At 45.4% G+C, this 13,684-nt stretch overlaps 1 protein-coding gene across 4 annotated transcripts in view; it reads left to right on the top strand.

Moving 5' to 3' along the window:
- CGN (cingulin) overlaps positions 1-13,684 on the top strand; it is a 251,828-nt gene that overhangs the window by 64,437 nt on the left and 173,707 nt on the right. The window contains exon 1 of one of the 4 annotated variants that reach the window (XM_086947326.1): positions 426-807. The exons of 1 other annotated variant lie outside the window; for it this stretch is intronic. The gene's annotated coding sequence lies outside the window, so the exon portion shown is untranslated. Of the gene's footprint in view, positions 1-425; positions 808-13,684 lie in introns of those variants that run through there. 2 more of the 4 variants (XM_086947324.1, XM_086947323.1) reach the window with 2 other exon arrangements.

Here is a 13,684-nt window from a genome sequence, read left to right as displayed (position 1 = left end):
GGCTGTTGCCTACAGATGTACATAGCTGCCAGCCACTGGTACCAAGCACCGTATACAAAGAGATTTAGTTTGTCTTTGGCCTTCTTCTGTCTAGAGATGTTGCAGGCTCTGCTGTTTGTGGACCTCTCGCTCCAGCCCCTGTGATGGCGGGTCAGATTCCTTGCATCTTTCGTGTCACTTTCTTCTCCAGGGTTTTAGTTTTAATGATTGGATTGTGTTGCTGCAGCCTTGCCTGCCTCGTGCCTCGGCTGTAATCCGCTCCCTGCTGCAGTTCCCAGCCAGGGTGTGGCACTGGATATACAGTTTCCCAGTAGATTCTTTATCAGGTGTGCCCGACTGCTTTCAGGACTTCGGGCATTCCAGCCCGATTAAACATTTACCTCCCCCCTGAGTCATCGCCTCCGTCTGCAACCCTTGCTGCTTCCAGTGTTTGCAAAACCAGAAGCTGTAGTGCTGGAACTGCATCCGCAGGCGTGGTGACCCAACGACTCTCTCCTTTCAGAGTTTCTAGTTGACAGGATCTGTGACCGTAAGATTCTCTTGTGTTTTTCATGGAAAAAAAATCCCATTGAAGAATAACTCCGTGTGTTTTCACTGAACGAGACGTGGTGAGTGGAGTGAAACCGCTCCTGATACAGGTGGCTGGACTGTGGACTTTGCAATTGGTTAATCGAGTGGGTTCGAGTGCATAAAGGCAAGGCATATTTAGCTTAATTTTCCAACCACTAAACTACTTTATTTGTGAACTGTATACGGCAGCCACTTTGGAGCCAGCCCTTCAAGCAAGAAGACTGCAGCCTCGGATTGGTCAGTTTTTTAAAGTTTTATCTTCTACTGCTCACGCCTTTGGAGTTACTTTTTTCTTTGCGGGGAAGCCCTCCATAAGAGTGCATGTGTTTGCACGATCTGTTGTGTTGCTCTCTCCGTCCCTCCACCCACTGTCAGTTGTATTGCTTACCTGCCTGTCGTGTTGCTTGCCCTCGCCTGCCTTTTTCTCGCCGTCTGCTGTTAATGAAACCACATCAGAATCCTACTTTATAAAATCTGTTCTAAGAATCTGAGAACCTGTGCAAAGCCTTTTTTTCCAGATCCCTCGAACTACTTCCCCCCCCTTTTATGTTGCCTGATTCCCTTAGTACACTACCCTCCACTCCTCTGCATTCCACTGAGAACTGTACCTCCTCCGATGAAGATTTATGAAGCTAAACACTGTTGTGTACATCCTTGACGTGTCTGGCTCTTGTGCTTATTTTACTGCTCTCCATGCGTTGCGAACATTGACCATCATTTGGATTTGACAAATGATTTGGTGAAAATTGTTGTATCTCATCTACATGGTGCCATTATCAGTAGTCTTTATTTTTCTTTTTTAATTTATACCACACTCTAAACTAAATCCTAGGTGTGAGTCCGCAAAGAATAGAAAAGCCTGTATACATCTTAATAAATAACGGTAGGTTATTTGAAGAGGACGTCCCTTTGAGCTTTTCCGAGAGACCGAATGGTTGTGTGAGCAGTTATTTAGAAGGAAGTTAATTCTTATTTTGGTTAACTGGATTGCAAAGCATCTCTGGAACTGACTGATATTCTTTATAGATCAGAGGTTTCTGCAAGGTACCTAGGCAGAAACATGTATGCTCAGGTTGTATTTCTGGTTGTAGAGAACCATAAATATTATCACGATGTACCTCTCATTAGGGACACCACATTCAAGTGTGTTTTTTTTTTTATTCTGCACATTTTTTATCCTAGAACTTAGTTTACTTTGGGTGAATCATAACTTGAATGGGTCCTGGTGTAACGCAACTGGGGAGCATGTAAAAAGCTGATACCTTTGGGTCAAGGTCAGCGCTATACAAACTTCGGACAACCCCCCAAAAATTCTAGTCCCTAAATGCATTTGGTTAGCAAATGGGAGCCAGGACTGGAACATTGTGTTGTGTGAACCAGAAGCCACTTTATTAGTTGTTGCATGATCACTTTGGAAGCCTGTGATAATTATTGGCCTGGCTCAGCCTTGCATTTGCAAGGGTTCTTGTAGCAGTTGCGTGTGAGGTACGGGAGGATGCACCTGAGATGCCTTCATTTGGAGGAAGTTCCTTTGTTCATTACACAAGCTTGTTTCTTTGTACTGCAGTTAACTGAGCTAACTTGTTAAATTGTTTGCAGGTCTGGACTGCCTGTTCTCGCTGGTGTGACAAATTTATATTCTTGAAGAATTTGACCGGTTAAGCACTTGAACCTGAGCACTTGAACCACTTGAGCCTTGAACCTGAGCCTCTTGAAGGGGATATGACATTGCTGTTGTTCAATCGACGTAGAGGACAAAAACATTGTACACCAAGCATTACATGCCTTACCCAAATGACGTGCCTTTGGAAAAGGAATTTTCCAGTCATTCACCTAACCCCACCTCTATTTTGCCAATTTTTTGGATGGAGTCTTTAAAGAAACCTACAAAATAGTAGGTAAAGTTTATATTTTGCCTGGATACGTACAGGCTAGAGTCAGTCATTTTTTTTCTCCACCCCAACTCCCTAGAGGTATGCCAGGAGGCACAAGATAACTACTTCCTCTTAAACTTGAATATCTGCTTTTTAGAATAAATGAAAGTCCCAGCTCGCCATGGCAGACAATCTCAGCTGCCGAAGATAAGGGACCTTTTCCCTGCAGAAGTAATGTAGATCGGGTTGCTGAAAAGGCTTTTCACTGTTTAGGAGGTAACAAAAGACGTTTCATTACGAGAGTAATCAGCCTGTGCTTTGTAAGCAAAGCAACTTGTGCAGAAAATGAGATCAGAAGCTTCTGGCAGATGTTTGCCCCAGCTTCGCCAAGGCTCCACCCTTTTATTGAAATATAGACCAGACCTTTGTGAATGGTTTTAGAGAGAACAAGTTAATTTTGTAAACATACATTTGTAACAAAACATTAACTACCCAAAAAGTACATACTGGAGTCTCTAAAGCTCTTAAAACGAACACAGTATTCTATTCTTGCATTTTTTTATAGCACCTTGTACCTCCGAGATGGTTGTGAATCATTCAGATTTGCATCGGGTTCTTTAGCTTCCTTTAAAATTGCGTGGGTGAAAGGATGTTAATTGTAGTTTGACCTGTATGCCTGCTGTATAGTGAAGTGCTTGATTTTTGGATACTTGCTCTAAAGAAGTCAGTTATGATGCTGTGGTGCTTCAAGATTAAAGTATTACGGAGAAATGGCATGCAGTGGGTGTTACCCACCTTTAGGGTCGCCTGTATTCTGAGGCCAAAGCCTCTGTTTATATGTATGAGGGGGGTCCAAACTTAATATGGTTGATGGGTCAAATTAGGAGAGAGAGACCGCCCCAACTGTTGAAACTGGTAAGTTGTCAGCGCAATATTTATGGAGTCCACACGGAACAACAAAAGCTAAAGTCTTGGAGGCAAGAATACTTGACTGAATCACACACACGTGTGGAGCAGGAGCAGCACTTAAACAACCAGCCCTCGCTTAAGTCCTGAAATATCGATCAGGAGCAGCTGGAATCGGCTGACTGGTTTATCATTACAGACCGAGCCCTGACATATAGGCAGGGCAGTCTAATCTTGAAAGCTGATCAGCCCAACCCCTCCTCGTGTGTGGCTTAAAGGAAATAGAGGTGTTAAGGTACATGGATTGTTTTTGTTGAAGGAATGTAATTAAGTTATTAAAAATTAAACCTAGGTTATTGAACAAGATGAGGTCTTGGCCAAGGGTAGGGTGTGTGTAAGGTTGTAAAATACCACAGGGGTTGGGGCTCTAGGCCTATGCTCTACTTGACTGTGAGGGAAGATGCCATAGGAAGACTCCCATCACCTCTCGATCTGATAGACTTCTAGTCCCAGATTACTTACCTTAGAATTATACCTAGGCGTCCGATTGGATCCAGAAACTTCTCAAGCAGTACCTCTGCGTGCCAGTCTAAGGTAAGGAGTCTATGATTAGATAGTCTCTAACAGATTAAGCGTTACCGAAGGTAAGTAACTTGTTTGTCCTTCACCTTTACTTTCTTTGTTAACTAGATGTAAAGGATATAGAGAAAAGGTGAGTAAGTGGAAGGGTCCCATCAGAGTGGCCACTCAGATGAGTCCAGATCAGACGGTGCTTTGTAATTCCCCGGGAGGTAGTGAAGAGTTGGTGAGGGAAGCTTACAAGCAAGCCAAGGCCCTGTAATGAACAGAAAATATTACATACACCCTCAACCCTGATTCCGTGGCTAAACTGGTGTCTAATGCTTGCGCCTAAAACTGTCTCCTAAAAATTACATACCTTCATGTTAAAATTATTGTGCATTCAAATCAATCCCTCCTCTTGTTTGTAAAATAGATACAATAAGGTCTGTTAGAAGAGCGGGTACATTTGTCCCTTGCATTGACTTCGAGATAGGTTTTAAGGAGCCCAGGGAAATGGAGCAAAGGCCCTTGAACATTTCTTGCATGGTTCGCCTCACTGGCCTGTAGAGGTATGAGAGTCTGATTAGAGTGTCTAAATATGGGAAACAGGAGCCCGGGAGGGCAAAGAGCCCAGACCCTACAATCTGTTTGGGGGTGTTGAGGGGGAAGCCAGCAGACCACAAAATAGTCATACTCAACATGTTTATTGTTCCTTGTCAGTTGTAGTTGTTTCTCAAAATGTGTTTCTGGTTTAATGTTAGGATTTTTAAATTTGAGAACAAGAAGTTGTTATATCACTTTGTCTGAGTAACGGTGACTCCAAATATGTTCAGGAAATTACCGTTTGTTGCCCCTTTTCAATGCTTATTCAGTCTTATGTCTTGCCTACAGGAGAGCTGTCTGTTGTTAAAGCCCTCTAGTGGACAACACTCATAATTTCATTGGGCTGTGGCTCAACCCGCTGCTTAACATTGGTTTGCACTTACGTCAAACTATGTTCCTTGCTTCTTTTTCAACTGCTTTTGTTCTTCTCCTGGTTTGTCCATTCCCTTTGTACATACTTTATTTACCATAGATTTGATTGAATGGAATGCATACTTCCACCTCTTACATTGTGGGAACAGTTTTTTTCAGTTTTTTTCGTTAGCTCTCTAGGTGATTGCATGAGTTTTCTGTCTTCTCCCTTATCTGCTGCTCCCCCAATGAAATCCCTATCCCCTGTGCGCTCGGTGTTGGTGTCATATGCCAGCTTTGTATCCAGTGTGTTTTTTTAATGTATTTATTTTTTAACATTTACACTCTCCAGCTAGCTCTTCTGTTGCCCCCAAACTCTTGCTGCACATCAGCACTTACAATCCCCCGCCCTTCCACTGTTGCCTACCCCTGCATTACTTGTTCTTTAAAAAAATATTTATTTATTATAATACATTTTTTGGGTGGCTGCCTAGCTGCAGTTTGCTTCTGGGCTGTACTTATCTCTGAACATAAGAAAGTGTTTTTTTTTATTTACAGACTTTTCTAAAATAGCAGCTATTCAGTGTTTTTATTTTAATTAAAAGAAAAATAAAGCCCCTCACATTTTTATGTTCTCACGTCCATCTATGGCAACACTGTCTGCTGTAGTATCTTGAAGCGTACACAGACAGTCGTGATTGTACAGGCACATGAATGCCTTATTGCACTTTTTTTTAACCTTTAACTTTAAAAAAAAATGTTTTTAATTGCCATAGGTTGTGTATAGCTAATAGAAGGCATAGTTTCTTTCCCACTTGTTTGTGTGTGTGACTAGTGGGGAAGGAAGGATGGCCTTGTTGGCCCTATATAATGTATATATCACCGGAACGCAATGGCTAATACGCTTTTTCATGACCACTGCACTTCGATAAAACTTGCATATAAAACAATAGGTGACTTGTTCCCACCGACCAGCACTATCCATTGAATAGCTGGTTTCTGTGTGAGAGGTTATTTTAGGTGCATATGGCCAAAGCTGTGGATCTGTTTGTGTATACGAGCGCAGAAATAGATGGGTGTTTCACGTTTTCTTTTTGTAGAATGTTTTCTGCTAAACACATGTAGCTGTGGGTGCATACATCACATGAAAGTTGAAAAAAGCGCACCACAATGCATTGACAGACTCCTGGCTCACAGCCTCTTGCCTCTCATTTGGAAGTATTAACACAGCATTTCCCCACCAGTATCTTGCAGCAGCGGTTTCTGCTGCAAGGTTCCGATCAACATCTTAGCCCTGATCTGAAAATATTTAAGCACACTATTCCATAGACTCTTTGCGTATTGCAAGAAAATGCCCACACAATGCACTTGCCTGAACTCCCCATGCCTGGTACCCTTACTTCTTTGGGAATATCTCGGTCCATCTAAGAGAGGTAGAGAGAGTTTTATGCAGGGTCATGAGAATGTAGGAGGACAAGAGTTGGTAGAATCCAGGTATTTTTTGTTATTTTATGGATTGAACACACACACACATCTTAGTTTTAACTTGTGTGTCTGTTGAGCTTGGAAGAGCAATCTCTTGTATTTGAGACTTGAGGATGTTTATTGAACTTCTATCCTCTTACCACACATTTACTTTAAAAACGGAAGTACAAAGTTTGTCTTGTTTTTATTAAGACAGCTCAACTGAATAGGCATCAGCTGGTAGTACAAAGAAACAACTAGCAGGGTTTGAATAACTCCTTACATAAAACAGCAAGTAACCAACGAAGGTCTAAAGTCGAAAGGATAATGACAACAGTTCAAGCCAGTCACTGTCAGTGGATACTGAGAACACAGAATAAAGGAAGAACATTTCTGCTAAATGTAGTAAGGAAGCCATATGAGAGAAAGGAAGGAGTGTTTTAGGATATCAGGCCTTAAGGGAGAATTTAAGGGAATATAGTTTAGGAAGTAAGAGGAATGGGAAACCCTGAGGTGGAGTGACCACAGGGACTAAATAGCCAAGAGTGATGTAAAGAGTTGTGTTAGAGGTTAGGTCCATACGAGGATAGGGAGCGATGTAAGCTCCGGAGGTGGGACAGTGAGTTTCAAGGGGAGGCTGTGGAAGGTTAAGTCAGACAGAGGTAGAAAATATTGAAGACTGTTGACATTTTCTGCTTACCGCAGTCCGTCGCAGCTATAGCCCCTTCCTCGTAATGTGGCCACTTTAACAGATCTCTTCCCTGCTCCCGTTGCTTAGCTCAAACCGTTGCTTTCTTTGCAAGCCCTGTATTTCTGTTTGCTTAGAGGGTGTGCTTCCTACAATAGAACCATACCCTTTTTTCAAACTTAATTTACTCACCTTTTTCGTTTCTTTTCTGTTTATAAATTCCTGACTGTTGGTCAGTATGAGGCGGCCTACCACTTGACCCAACAAGTCCAATTTTGTCCCAATACCATGGCAGGCTCCGGCACATGTTATTTCAATTATTTATAAATCCTCACAACCTCCTATTATCACTGGTCGCCTTCAGGTTGCTTCTAAGTGATTGTAAACCTCAGTAACTCTAGTTAAGAATGCCCCTTTCTTGGACTGTATCCCTCCATTTCTGGCACTGTTGAATACTTATTGCTTACTTGAATATTGTGGACAGATGGACTATTAAATTATGGAGGTAGTCAAAAGCTTTCTATTCAATACATTCAGGTTTTGTATGTAGTTTTCAGAGGTTTGGCGTGTTTAGCTAAAACAGTCAATTTTAAGCCTGAGTGGATTTTTTTTCAGTATTTAAAAAGGTGACTCTTTTGGTGATATTAGGCTGAAAACAAAATAGCTTAATTACCGGCACCCAGCTCAACAGGGGCTAGACTCACTGGCTTTAAATCTTTTTTCTTTACACCAATCAGGATTGGATTTGAGGCGCTTGTTTTTCTTTTCTTGAACTGTTTTTGTGGCACTCGTTTTTTATTAGGTCTCGCCTGTCGATGCGCATGCGCATCGAGCAAGGCGAGAGTATTGGGACTTATCCGCTCTTTATCCACACTGCAAGGAATCGTGGCGATTCCTTGCAGTGCCCGTGACTTTTAAGCTCAATGCGCATGCGCATTGAGCTTAAAAGCGCGTGCACGTCCGTCTTTGTTTACCCGCTCCGCCCCCTCCCCTTCCCGCCGTGTCGCATTTCTCCTCCCCCCTCCCCTCTCTTCCCTCCGGCTTGTTTGTTTATTTGACCCGCTCCGCCCCCTCCCCTTCCCGCCGTGTCGCATTTCTCCTCCCCCCTCCCCTCTCTTCCCTCCGTCTTGTTTTTTGTTGTTTATTTTTAATTTTTATAATGTTTGCTTTCCTTCCTGTCTTATGCCTTGTCCCTGTAAAGCGCTTATACTGTGACCAGAATCTTGACGTGCTATGCAAACAACCTAAATAAATGCATAATTCAATTCACTGGGTATCAACAAGTTACAGAATTAACGCCTTAACAGCCAGCGTTATTTTTCTAAACTTGTCTTGTAGTATGCCAAACATGACTCTTCAGGCAAAGTTAACACTTTCTGCGTTATAACGGCGGGCCAGAGAGAAGGCTGCGCTGCTTGGCTCAGACCAGGGGGGCACTGCTGTCTGTGCCTGCCCTGCTCCTCGCAGCTGCCCCGGACGTTGATGACTGGTCTCCGGGAACACTGGATGTGTGAGCTCTATCAGCGCGGCACCCTTTCACAAGCGCCGTGTGGCTATGCTTTCATTGTTGTGTGTTTTCCCTGCTGCCTCTCTGCTCCCGCTCCCACTGCCCCCTACCTCTTCCCTTTCTGTCAGTCACCGGGCTTCAGCTTGTTGTTTAAGAGAGGCCGGTGCATTCTCGACATTACCAGTTTGTGGAAATAAATTAAACAAATGAGGCAAAACACATATTCGCAATTAATTGTACATCTCAGTAACATAGGCAATACGATCATCTCTGCGCCCGTTTCACAAACGCTCAGCTGGTTTTGCTTTGATATAGGGTAGGGAGTGCTTTGTTATTAGGCCTCATTTTGTCCATCCATGTTTTTGATCTTCTAAGCGTTTTGTGGCAGTTTGTAACAAATGCATTTACTGAGAGCCATGACGTTTCTGAACCTAACCACTGAATAACCGTACTGGAGGGGAACCTGCTATAGTGTTTTAAAATTGTATTTGTTATCTAGTGGGTGTTTCTGGGTGTATCATGTACGTCTGCTTTTCGTGGGAGATGTTTATCTATGTGCTTTAAACTATCCCTGGCTTAACAGAAATTGGGGAGGGAGGGGGCAATGCATGCAGACAGAATTTAGAGGGTTTTGATAAGGGCATGTAGTAAGTCCTTCCACGCATTCCTCGCAGATATGTGGTACTTGGTATCATGTTCTGTTTTGTATGAGGGAGACTTATTACCATGTTCCACTCCTTAAAGTACTATAAAGCTGCCTCTCAGAAGAGGAGGCCCCATTTCCCACGTGTGAGCGCAAAAAGCTGCTGACCCTCTTGGGCTGAGGACGTTGAACAACCTGTCCCGTGGGATGCCTTAATCGTCCTCCAACGGCACATAAGAGGCTGCAATTGACCGGGGTCCCCACTTTTGGGACGCCCATGTCACCCTCAACCCCTCAGCCTCACTCACCCTCAACCCCTCAAACTCACCCTCAACCCCACACCCACCCTCACCCTCACTCACCCTGACTATCACTCACCCTCAACCCCTCACTCACCCTCAACTTCTCTCACCCTCACTCTCACTCATCCTCACTCACCCTCAACCCCTCACCCTCACTCACCCTCACTCACCCTCACTCACCCTCAACCCCTCACCCTCACTCACCCTCAACACCTCACCCTCAACCCCTCACCCTCAACCCCTCACCCTCACTCACTCACCCTCAACCCCTCACCCTCAACACCTCACTCACACTCACTCTCACTCATCCTCACTCAACCACCCTCAACCTCACTCACCCTCAACCCCTCACCCTCAACCCCTCACCCTCACTCACTCACGCTCAACCCCTCACCCTCAAACCCTCAACCTCACTCACCCACCCTCAACCCCTCACCCTCACTCACTCACCCTCAACCTCTCACCCTCACTCACTCACCCTCACTCACCCTCAACGCCTCCCCCTCAACTCCTCACCCTCACTCACCCTCACTCACCCTCAACCCCTCACTCACCCTCAACACCTCACCCTCAACACCTCACCCACCCTCACCCTCACTCACCCTGACCATCACTCACCCTCAACCCCTCACTCACCCTCAACCCCTCACTCACCCTCAACCCCTCACTCACCCTCAACCCCTCACTCACCCTCACTCTCACTCATCCTCACTCACCCTCAACACCTCACCCTCACTCACCCTCACTCACCCTCACTCACCCTCAACGCCTCACCCTCAATGCCTCACCCTCAACCCCTCACTCACCCTCACTCTCACTCATCCTCACTCACCCTCAACCCCTCACACTCACTCACACTCACTCACCCTCAACCCCTCACCCTCACTCACTCACCCTCAACACCTCACCCTCAACTCCTCACTCACCCTCACTCTCACTCATCCTCACTCAACCACCCTCAACCTCACTCACCCTCAACCCCTCACCCTCAACCCCTCACCCTCAACCCCTCACCCTCAACCCCTCACCCTCAACCCCTCACCCTCAACCCCTCACCCTCAACCCCTCACCCTCAACCCCTCACCCTCAACCTCAACACCTCACCCTCAACACCTCACCCTCAACACCTCACCCTCAACACCTCACCCTCAACACCTCACCCTCAACACCTCACCCTCAACACCTCACCCTCAACACCTCACCCTCAACACCTCACCCTCAACACCTCACCCTCAACACCTCACCCTCAACACCTCACCCTCAACCCCTCACCCTCAACCCCTCACCCTCAACCCCTCACTCACCCTCACCCTCACTCACCCTCACTCACCCTCACTCACCCTCACTCACCCTCAACACCTCACTCACCCTCACTCATCCTCACTCACCCTCAACCCCTCACCCTCACCCTCACCCACCCTCAAACCCTCACCCTAACTCACACTCACCCTCACCCACCCTCACCCTCACTCACTCACCCTCACTCTCAACCCCTCACTCACCCTCAACCCCTCACTCACCCTCACTCACCCTCACTCACCCTCACTCACCCTCACTCACCCTCACTCACCCTCACTCACCCTCACTCACCCTCACACACCCTCACCCTCACTCACCCTCAACCCCTCACCCTCACACACCCTCACCCTCACTCACCCTCAACCCCTCACCCTCACACAGTGCAATAGGTCTCGGAGCATTTCAGTTAGACCTTTTAGAATTGTTTATGGCTTTTTTTATTTGTAATTCTTTAGCATTGGCTACAGGGAACAAAAATGCTAAAGACTTACAAAAAAAACCATAAACAATTCTAAAAGCACTAACTCTAATGCTGCGAGACCTATTGCATTTCCAATGCTTGTTTATTTTATATTGTGCTAGCTTTCGACCTCTATACAACATACCTTCCACAACCTGTTGAGTTTCATTGATTCATGTGTGGTGGGCACGTGTGGAGGTGACTACGTGCTTAATTTTTCTGGTCTTCATGTAGTAGTGTTGTGGAGGTGTGCATGCGATCTAAGGGGTGCCTATTGTCGTTTTAGAGGTGAGCATTCACGCTGCAAGAGTATGGTATTTTACCAATCCAAAGCTGAAATACTGTGCCTAGAGTGGTAAAAGGCTTTTGTAATTTACGGCTTGGCGTGGATAACACTGTGCTAATCCTATGCTTAAAGACTTTCTCCTTTTCTATTTTGGCGGATGGCACTGTGCTAATCCTATGCTTACAAACTTTGATAGAAACGCAGACATTTGAGGTGAGCAGATTCAGTGTGCCCCTGGGTTTGTAGGATGCTCTATACCAGGAGCTGCTCTCCTCCAAAATTTGGGAACTACCTTGAGTTCTCTGCTTCTTTTTTTTACCCTGCAAGAGTAGAACACTTTTTGAAGTGTATCCAAAGAAAGTGCAGTCATTGCGCTTTTAAGTGCCGTTGACAGAACTTAAATATTATTGGTTCATGCAGATGCTTCTGTATGAATCCAATTCATGGGTACAGTCGACAGTGCTGATCAAGTAGCCCAGGTGCACCTGTCTGGGAGGCCGTGCCCTCCAAATATAAAGGAATAGGAAAGTGGCGAGCCTGTAATGCCTGCTTGTAGTTTTTGTAATAACACGAGCTGCTAGTACTCATCTCGAGGGAGGCACTCTTCCCCCAGCAGTAGATCACTGATTCCATGTGTGTGTTTACTATCTCGGAATTATCCCCGCATATTTCTGCCATGACTGCAAAACTGGGTTATGCAGGCCACATTCGTCTTCCCCACTGGAAAGTGAAAGGCAGTAAGTCACGGTGCGTACCCAGTTGTTTTTGGCAGCCTTGATTTTTCCATACCTGCCTAGTTTATCCCTTTTCCTGGTTTCTTTGAAGCGGTCCCTGGGGAATTTCTGAGGTTATAATGTTATCTGCCGGCCGGGGCAGCTGGGAGCCGATAAAAGAAGTCCTAGAGCCTCGCCGCAGCTGTCTGCTAGCCCAGATAAAAGAGGGCCTTTGTGGATTCACAACAAGCGCCTCGGCTTTTTCCATTTTCATTTCTGTGCTTTTTTGAGTGCGTCGAGCGATTGCCAGAGCGAAAGGCTTGACAGTGGCAGGCAGGCAGCCAAGGATGCTGCTTTACTTAATGTTTTGTAAAATTGGACACAAGCGAAGCATCCATGCGGAAATCCGGGTGCCACTTTGTCCATATCCGGAAGCCGAGCCTGAGGCTCACCTTTGTATCAAAACCTAAAGGGGCATTTAGTTTATTGGACAAGGTGGCCTTGTCGAACCTTGCGATGCAGCAATCGCACATCTCAGTGCTCGGTCCAAATAAGTGTTGGCCTCTGTTTTGTTCTCTTACGTTACCAGTGTTTTAATCATTGTTTTAATCATTCCCCACTTGAATCTGAAGTGGAAAATAAATGCCACTCGTCATGATCGGGCAGCCCTCCAGGTTTAAGCTGTCTGGCTGCCCACCTTATTGTGATGGCAGTGAAAGCTCAGAATGTATAGACTATTTTAATGGCTGCCGATCAATAATGGGGTTGTTGTCCTTGAGCTATTCCGAGTGATGTAGATGGGAGGGAAACTTAAGCAGACTGTGGTTACATGTCTTACTTGAAGGTGGTAATCTTCCCTTTTATTGATAGCTACGCAATTTACAATGTTGTCCTGACCACCTGGGGGTCAACGTAAAAAAAATAAAAAATAAATCTTAGTGCCATGAGTAGTGTGTATTATTGTGGGAGCTGCCGCAATAGTATCGCCCCAGTGGTGCTGCGGTACCGTGTAACCTTCAACTGGGGAAGCTTATAAAGTACTGCTTCACCTTCACCATGGGAGTAAAGCTTGCCCGAGACAACTCCATCAAAGGGGGTAGATAAGGAGTTGGAGCATTCCGTGCACTCCGAGGAAATCATATCTGCGGCTCCCCTAGCACTTATAACATCGGCTCTGGATACCAGCCAAAGCCCCGAGCTGATCATGAAAACCGCTAGCCAAGAGTTAAGTCAAGAGCTAAGCCTGCGGTCATCGCAAATATCAAAAGAGGATGACCTACTCTCCCTTCCTAACACCACAAAAACGAATTCCATTGAATTTCTGCTTGGAACTATCCTTCAGGAACTAAGAGATTTTAAAGAATCTCCAGCACAGGAGATTGCGCAGTTACACACTAGGCTCACAAAAATGGAAGAGTGCTTTGGGAATCTTCCTTCAAAGATCATTGAGGCTGAGA

Source organism: Lissotriton vulgaris, chromosome 12 (assembly GCF_964263255.1).
Source record: "Lissotriton vulgaris chromosome 12, aLisVul1.2, whole genome shotgun sequence".
Lineage (NCBI taxonomy): Eukaryota > Metazoa > Chordata > Amphibia > Caudata > Salamandridae > Lissotriton > Lissotriton vulgaris.
This window is presented reverse-complemented; position numbering and strand designations above follow the sequence as displayed.